We start from the raw sequence: 9,961 nt of genomic DNA on the forward strand, positions 1-9,961 counted from the left end.
AACTGCTACCAATTAATTCCTTAGTTAAAGATTCCATATTGTCTACTTCAGTCTTATCTAGATACAAACTATCCAAATCTTCCTCCCTAACCGAGTCTTTGTGTAAAAACTATAAAAAATCTTGTGGTAGCAATCTTTCTATTTTACTTTGTTCATTGCTCTTATCCTTGTAACTGCTACCAAAGAGAGCTATTGAATCTGTTGGTGGCATTTGCCAAAATTTGGAATACTTGTTGATTGGTTCTTTGCTGATAGTTCAGGGTTCTTTCCTATTTTTTATTGTCTGATTTAGAGGAGATCCTAGAACCTCTTCTATATTCTTGCCCATCCCATTTTATGGTTCTACCCCTACAAATAGAAGGGTATTTTATGTTTCTTCTATGATGCTGACTCCATAATCCAATGGCTTCTTAAGTAGTTTTGTCTCCAGTTTCTCTGACGACTCTTCCTCTTCAGTTGAGGCACCACTTTTCTTATTCTTCTTAGTTTCCCTTGAATTTTTCCTGACTTTCCTGTTGTTAATTGTAGATCCTTGTAGCCTCATAATAACCATATCTTTTTGACTATTTCTACTATTCTCATAGAGAGTTTATAGTTTTGAAAGAGGGCTTACACCTTTGCATTCTCCAATATCTGGTTCATCTAATTTTTCTTTGTTAGACCCTGATATTGTGTATTGCCTCTCGTGTTTGCAGTTGTAGCTTGTTGTCTATTTTGATTCGAAAGATACTTGATACTCTTTTTATTTGTACCTTGAGTTGACTTGAAGGTCAAATGTTATACTTTGATTCAATACCATAGATGCTTTAGTACTATACTGTTCAATTTATCATTTTTGCATGTTGATGCTATTTTGAGATGATAGAAGATCTATGATAATATCTGGTTATATGGTTTATTAGACATATTTGTTGATTATGTTATGAGATGGATTTTGTGTTATGGTTATTTACTTCAATCTTGTTCTTTATGCTTAATGCAAATGTGAGTGGTGTAAATGGATTAATTAGTTATTAATGCATTAATTGCTTTGGCTATTATATTATATGCAAATGCACTTGATCGTGTGTTTTAGAGTGCAAGATTTATATCCCTAGCAGTGACACATGGAGTTAGTGATTCAACTATTCATATATTACCGATATTGTCCCTGTATGGTTGTCGTATCCTTACTATAATTGTTTAAATTAAAACCTTTTGATGATTAGTAAATCCGAACTCATTTGCATTATGTGATTAGACCAGCGAGCATATCTATGCATTTAGAGGTTCACTTTATCATGAAAGTGTAAAGTGATTTTTTGTCATTTTGGGTTTTTAGGTTTTAAATCTTTTCGAATTTAATTTTTGGCAGCTTTACCTTAGGTGAATTCTCATTACAGAGAATAACCTATTTTCGTTTGGGTTGATTCAGAGTCTAACTACTCTAGTTGGCTATTTGCCCTAATTGACTATTCACTCGTAAAGTGAATAAGTATTGAAAAAGTGATTTTATTATTCACTTCTCACTTTTTGAAATAGAAAATTTGAGAACTTTTTGAAAATCCTCTTCTAAAGGATTTGAATTCTATTCATTCTAGGAGCTGTGAGTGTGGGTTTTTTCGTGAGGTCAGTCTCATTGGATTTGGTTCAGGGAGTTCTTGCTTTGCCATCACTTTCAACAATTTCAGCGTGATATTTGTTTTATTCTGTGAGTTTCAATTTTTGCCCCTTTTGCTATCAGGTAGGGTCTTCTTGTTTTGTTGATTTTGCTCCATTTTAGCTTCCGTTTCTTGTAGTAGTATGTAGAGGCTGAGATCTAGTGTTCCCCTCTATTTCTATTTGTTGTTTCTACCCAGTTGGTTGGGTATGAACATTGTCCCTATTTTTGGGATGGGGGTTTGGGATTTTGATCCATTATGTTGGTCATTTTTGCATACAGTGTCTGAATTCATTTATTTTTGGATTTTTGGGGTTTTTACACCCAAAGGCCAAATGGGTTTTAATTTCAAAGTTTTCCAAATTTTGGGGTTTTTACCTCATTTTGTGTGTTGCCCTATTTTCTCAGGTTTTCTTGGCACAATGTGGGTCGTGGACCTGGATGATCTGTTTGGATATCAATCAGACCACTATTGCACTTTTATGTTGCATTGGGATGCTTGTTGTATCCATCCTCTCAATTTTGTTATCGGTTGAGGGACTTTCTACTTTGTGTTCTCATCCAATCCTTGTGTTATGATCTTCATGATGGTGGTGCACCACACATGAGTACATGTGCATACGAATGTTAGAGGACTTGCAGGTCTTGACCTTCTGTGGTACTTTCAGAAGTTATGATCATTGGGGTTGGGTTGGGAATTTGCATGTCTATGGGCACTCATCATTGGATAAGCATGGGTAGGGTAGGGTAACATATGGAGGGGGCTTCTATCTCGCAGCTCGGTGATCATGATGCCAAAGGTTGGTAGAGGGAGCTTTATATAAGTGATAATTAAACAAAACATTGGGTGGTAATAAAGCTTAAGATACTAAAAAGTTCTGCATTCGTGTGATGGTTCCAAGGGAGTCTCTTGAGAGTGTTGCTACATGTGATCCAAGCTTGGACTTTTGGATGCCAAGCGACTCTCCATGATGTTAGCCCCTACATAGTAGCCTTTGAGATGTCTGACTAGGACCTGTAATTTATGCATTGTCTTTGTCTTGGAGTCAGTCATCATACTACCTAGTGTGTGTGTTAGCCTTGAATGTTGCTTGTGTGTGTTTTTGGTTGGATCATTATCTCCATCAACATGACAGGAGTGGACCTACAGGTGCCACGTGGTTGTGAGGCATAGCTACCTATGCCAATGCTAGGGATTGGTGAATAGAGATGGTCTATTGTTCTAATGCGACCATTGTTGGATGTTTTCACCTGACACTTCAAGTTTTGGAGTATGCCTTCTTGTGATATACGCATTTCCTTATTATGATGATTAACATGTGATAGGTGATATTATCTACTTGTAGGATTATCTTATGCTTTACTTCTTGCATGTTAGATTTCCTTACACTTATGTTGTAGCATGTTATAGTAGTGACATCCCTATTATGATAGTACTGACAATCTAATTAGTGGCTTGGGATGTTAGACATGGGGGATGGCTAGGGCCCATGATGGTCTTATGATGCTATTGACAGTTGGGAGGAATCACGTATTTAATTTGTTTGTACTGCTTATTGCGATGTTATTTCTATTTACTGCAATGTTGCTTTTAGTACTCTACGATGTTTCCCTTCTATTCTTTTCCTTCACTATATGATTGGATTGTTAGATGTTATTTTTAGTTTTCCATCTTTTTGATATGGTTCAAGTGTTCTTGCCTCGAAATGTGGATCCGGTACTCCCTGCTGTGGAGGAACTTTGTTACTTAGTTTTCTTAGCTTTGTTATTTATTTTTTGTTTTCATTTTTTGGCATGTTGATTTGAGATCTCGCGTGAAATTGTACTTTCTCACATGAGACTGCAAGTCTTCGTGCAACATGTTGGGTTTCTTCACCTGGCTTGGCACTTTCTCGAGTGAAACCCTACATCAATTCTAGGGTGTCTTGTTAACACTTCCTTATGCCTTTGAGCACTTCTTTGTGTGGCATGAGTTACTTCTTCATGCAGAATTCTGGCAGAGAATGTTCTCGCATGAAAAATAGGGGCTATCTAGGCTTGTCGGAGAAAAGTTCAAAAGTTGGTTTTGGATACCCCTTTAAGTTTTACACCTTTATAGTTCAAAACATATTTACTATGGGGTTTAAAATATTTTGTTTAAGTATAATTCCTTATGATATATTTTAATATATGTGACGAGTCTTTTCAGATAGGTTCTAGACCTCTACGAGCTCAGATAAAGATTCTAGGAAATTTTAGGACTTCAGAAATTCAGACTTAGCCAAATTTCAGGGCTTCAAGATTTCAGACATAGCCAATTTTTAGGAGTCAGCGTTTGTCTTTTAGCTTGGTTGATCTCTTATGTTTTCTTGTTGATGTTTTAGTCAGTGGTGATGCTTGGAGATCTTTAGTGATTGGTTTTTGGTTAGTCTTTCGCTGCAATAGTTATGATCCATGTATGATGGTTGGCTTGTGCTTTCATACTTTATTTTTAAAAAAAAAAAATTATCTTGCTTGTATTTCATCCTTGTTTCCAAGGATCTCTAGGCGGGGCATTACATATTGTGCATTTTCCTTTTTTTGTACACTGACCACTAGTTATCTTATCTTCTTGTTTTGCCTTTGGCACTTTCTTTTGTATTTCCTTAACATCTGAAGGGAGGTTATGTCTAAGATCTAACATTAGAGTTGCCCTTGTGGGTTCTTTAATACTTACTATCCCCTATTCTTGGATTTGATTAGAATTTTTTGGAATGTCCTGGTGAGGCTGAAATGAATCCTTCTTATGTAAAAAATCCCTTTGATGCTCTTTTTGATTCCTTATGTTCATCATAGGGAAGGTGCTTTTAAGATCCACATTTAGTTGTGATGTTTTGAATATGATTTTTCTATCATTATCTAATCTAATGGTTTTTGATATTTTGCCTTCATATTTGTGTAATTTTAGTCTATATATTGCTCTATTAGTTATCACTTTAACTTGATCAGATTCTAGATTATTAGCTTTACATTTGATTAGTAGTTTGATATTATTACAAAACTAAAAGGAAGAATCCAAGCCTATCAATTCACCCAAAGATGACCCTACTTCCTTAATAATATCCAAATGAAGGAGTTTCAAAGGTAGGGATTGGATGTTAAACCAGGTTAGAATCATGAAGTCTAACATCCCCTCATTACAATCTAGAAACCATTCAAAAAATTTCACAGCACAACCTTTAAAAAAACAATCAGAGACATAAAGGAAATCCTTTCTGACATATTCATCATTGCAATTCATATATACTAGTCTATTTGAATGGTGAGAGATACTTACCTGGTTCTTGCAGAATTCTTGTAACCAATTACTAAAGTTGAGCAATTCACACTTTGGACCGTTCCAATATGCAAATATGCCCACTTTTTGGTACTTTGCCAATGCTCTTCACTTGCATAGTTACTAATGATGATAGTTTTATCATTTGGATTGAGAGAGTACTTAACAGGTGAAGATCTAGAATGTTGGTGATTGAAACCTAATGGGCTGACAGCACAGATTCTACAATGGGGCTAAACATAGGAGCTGGAAGAGACACAGGGGGATGATAAAATTAAGGGTTCATACCTCCTAGGTTGGATCTTGTAAGAGTGATTTGTAGTGCTATCGAGGAGAAACCCTATCTGCTACAAAAACAAATCATTCTTATTGTTGCTTGAATATTTGGTAAGATTAAAAAACCTCATTTGACTATCCAAGCTAGTTGTGGAAAAAATAATAGGGCAAGAACTAAGATAAACCGATGGGAAGGAAAGCCACGAAGATTTGACATCAACTAAATGATAATTGCCCTATAGGTTGTAGTTTATCTTCTAATGGGCATGGAACTGAGGTTTCTGGAAAGGAGCCTTCGTGACTTGCTTGTTGCCATCCCCATCTGCGGTATAAGCAAATTTGCCTCCTCTTCTGACGGGAGAAGCTAATGAATGAATTGGAGCGACCCTTGAATGATTTTGACTTGCTCATTTTATTTTAGGGTGCTCCTGCTCTTTATGCCCACTCAGGATCTCAAATTGATTCGAGGTTTCTATCAAATACATGTTGGGCAGGTTGGATTTGGGAGGAGAAACTGTGTTTTTGATTCTCCATGGCTGATTCCTCTTCCTATCGAGGTTGCAAAGATTTGGTAGTGGATTTGTCACTGTGTGTGCCTTAGAAGTAGGAACTTCCTTAGGGTTTTTGGACTTCTTTGCAATCCACTGATATCCATACATTTGTTTTTCTCTTGTCGCATCTTTTAAAATATTTGCTAGGTTATTGCCTACTCTGCTCGACATTTTTGCTCCTAACTTTTTTTCAAATTAATGTATATGTTCTATTGCATATATATCATATAATACTATTATAGTATACATAAATTATAATATAAAAATAATAATATTTTTATAATAATAATATATAATAATATTTATTAAATGATAATATAATATAAGTAATATTATTTTTTAATATTTTTTATTGAATGACAAAAATTATATTATAAAAATAAAATAAAATAAATAAAAATACATACATAAAAAATTAAGCATTAATACATTAATAAAAAACTTTCAAAAAAATTAGTTTTACAATTATCAAATTTGGCCCATATAAGAGCTAAATGAAGTCACTGAACCAAATCTTAGAAAAATATTTTCTAAAAAATGTAAACGTAAAAAATTTGCGTCTATCTATGCACAATGTATTAGTTGTTAAAACAAACAATTCAAAATGTATCATAATAGTACTTAACCTATCCTATCGGCAAGTACTAACAAGTGCCACATAGTGGCATGTACTTGCCTTTAAAGTAATAAAAATTGTATGTATAGGATCAATAAATTATTGAAAAACAAAGTGTTAGTAAATTTGCCTTGATCTAAAGATAATTTTCTAAAGTTCTAATTATGAAAAAATTGAATATTATAATAGCTAATTGATATAGTAAATAAAAGATGACAGATATAGAGTATAATAAATTATTATGTTAACTTTATGTATGAGAGATGTTCATTTTGTAAAAATTGTTAGAAAATTAAATATATGTATGTTAATTATTACTTTTAATAAAAATTAAAAGATTTGCTAAGATTAACCAAAAAATAATTTTTAAATGATAATGTATTATATGGTTTTGAAGGAAATGGTGGATAGTAAGTATTTAAATTGAGCTAATCTATTTACACATTAAAAAAATATTATAAAATATTAATAATTATTCATTTTGACATAAAAGATAATACATTATATATAAAAATATTAATATTAATAAAAACATAATACTAATTTAATGATGAGTTGTACAACACTTTTATTATAATTTATATTCTATGATTATGATATGACGATACAAAAAATAGGATTAAAGTACATAGAGTTCATAATATTTATGGAAAATAATCAATCTAAATTAATTATGTTATTGTAAATCTTTTACTTTTTAACTAAACCTTATACCCGCATATAACAATATTTGGCCTCTATTTTTATTTTGGTTAATTGGCTTCATTCTAGGCTGAAGGAAAACTATACATTCATTAAAATTAATTAAAAATGGAGATTTTAAAGTAGGTATAACACTTTTCAACATGCATTGGTTCCCATTGGTTTAAGAATTTACATTCCATTGATATGACGTGAAAACTTCCCCACTTTGCTTAAGGAAATCTGTAGTTTTAAGTAAGAAATATATTTTCGATGGATATATTACAGATATGTCACAAGTTGTAGAATACACGTTTCAAGGATTTAAATTTCACATTGAAAATATATATAGAAAAATGATTTCCACACAGTCAAATCTATATGCTGTAATACAGTTTTGAATGAAATACAACAATATTCAACGATACGGAAGCGTTTTCTATGCATGATTATGCAACACAATTAATAGAGCTCCATTGCTCATGTAATTCTTAAAATACATCACTTTTCTGGTTTAATAACGATTCACTTCAAACTAACTTCCATGTAGATTTTGAATGAATCGCATAAATACAAACATTAAAACACTAACACTCATTTAAAACACGACGAAGAACAATGAAAACAACAATTCCTATAATGCACAATCCAAAACCTTCTTCAATAGCCAATGTTCTTGATCTCTGATTTTGTGCGTGCTTTTTGAGCCATAACTGTATATTTTATTCTAGTTTTTGGCTGTAACTGACCCCATCTCATCTAGGGGAGAGGACCCAGAAGTCGTGCACCCTAACTTCGGAGAGTTCAAAATATATTGAAACGATAAAAAAAATGACTAATTTTTTTACATCATCTTCTTCAAGTAGTTAAGTGTTTAAAACTAAGGTTTCGAGTCACGACTACCAAAATTGATGTCCATTTAACTCGATATTGTATAAAGTGTTCAATTAGCCATTTTCTGGACCCCCTACCATTCATAGTTAATTACCACCCCATATCTTTGATTATCGATGTCCCATAAGTTGAACATTCGAACATGTTAATTGACCATATATATGACCTTATATAAACATTCCGACTTTATTAGTTGCATAGTTTAGTATTTATAGATAAATGATTTTGATCTACATTTAATTATAATGTATCTAATTAAATAACAAATATGAGCATATAAAAGTTTATTTAAGAACTAATTATTATTATTAAAAAATGTGTTATTAAAGCACATGTAACCTAACCCTAATTGTATTTTATATCATTTAACCTACATCTTTCTACATCTTTCGAACATTTAAAGTAGATATTTCTACATCTTTATCGGATGCAGTCTCTGGCGAACGTGTCTTTTTTGAGGCGCCTGCAGGTACTTCGGTGGACAAATTTCAAGCGATTTAATTGCTATGAAAAACCTTGCATTTTCTTTTGCATTTTCTGGTAAGAGGGTTTTTACAGTTTGCTTGCATTTTGTTTGCGAGTTTGTATGGATTGTCTGCCGCCGCTAGTGCTGTTAACATCTCATGTCGTGTGGCAAGGATTAACAAAGATGGATGTCGAGGGAAGCAGACACGATATTCTCTCTGCAACTCCATGTGAGAAGACACGAAAATGGGTTTGCAAATCCATTGTAGATGACACAGAGGTGTTTATGGGTCTATATAGTAAATGCTTGAGCTTTCAGCAAATTGGGTATATTGTTCATAAAATCTACTCCAACAGGGTTTGGCGGCTACTATGGCACATTAAGGGTAAGTGCATCAATGTACAGTGGCAATTCATTGTTATAACTTACTGCTTTCTACAGATTTCCTATCTTTTTTCATGGTTTTTGCCTTAATCTGTATTTGGCCAGGGAAGCTTCATAGTCAAATGCAAAATAGAGGAGATCGATGGAGATTTCTACAAATGTGTCTATGGACACACAAAACTTTCAAGGATTTGGCATATTTCGAGTAGGTAAGGTCTTTATCAGACCTTACTGGGCAAATGACCCAGCTGTTCATTTCTGCAATTATGGGTGGTCATAGATTTTTATTTTCGCATCATTTCATGGATTTGTTAGTTTAAATTTCAAGTTTAACCCTGGTCATAACCCTTAGTTTTTATTTTTCGATTCCAGATCTAAAGGGGTTTTGTCTTTTTGTGAATCAAATTGCTGTTCCATGCTTTGATGCATGAGATTTGGTGTATTCCTATAAATTTTGTAAATAATATTTGTTTTACATAGAGATTCTGGTGTAGTATTTTTTCAGAAGTACATTAATAGTAAAATCCCAAAGAAGGGTTGTAACAAATAACATCCAATTTTTTCTGTAATGCTATTTCATGATTTTAGTAAACCTTCCTTGAGTTTTTATGCTCTCCTGTACAAGGACGAGCCCCTTCAAAATAGAGAAAACCAGAAATTGCAAATGGGTTGAATTGGTATTAAGAAACAAGTGTCCATGAGATAGAAACCCCTTTAATCTCATGGCTGAAAATGCATTTTCTTCTTCTCTTTTTGCTAACTTTAGAATTTCTAAACCATTCTATCACCACAATCTCCTCTTTAAAAACTTTAGAATTTCTAACACCAGGAAAGAAAATCAGAAATGGGAAATGCTAAGTACACTCGAGTAAAAACTCCCAAGGAAAAAATGGCTTGCAACCATATCAGATTAGAGGAAAACCACATTTTTTCATTGATTAAGGAAATTAAATAGTGCAACATTCTAACATCACAGCCAGCACTAAGTAAAAATATAAATTAGGTTGCGACACTAATTTTAGAGGGCTTCATTCCCAACTGTCAACGCCCAACAGTCACTCATATTATCTATTGTAGTCCTTGATTAATTTCCAAGGGAACATTGCATATTTTGTCAGTTTTGCATTACCCTTTGATTAATTGCCTTGGCCCCAGTAAG

The sequence above is a fragment of the Cupressus sempervirens genome, chromosome 6 (assembly GCF_028749045.1).
Source record: "Cupressus sempervirens isolate cs-2001-9-10 chromosome 6, ASM2874904v1, whole genome shotgun sequence".
Classification (NCBI taxonomy): Eukaryota; Viridiplantae; Streptophyta; class Pinopsida; order Cupressales; family Cupressaceae; genus Cupressus; species Cupressus sempervirens.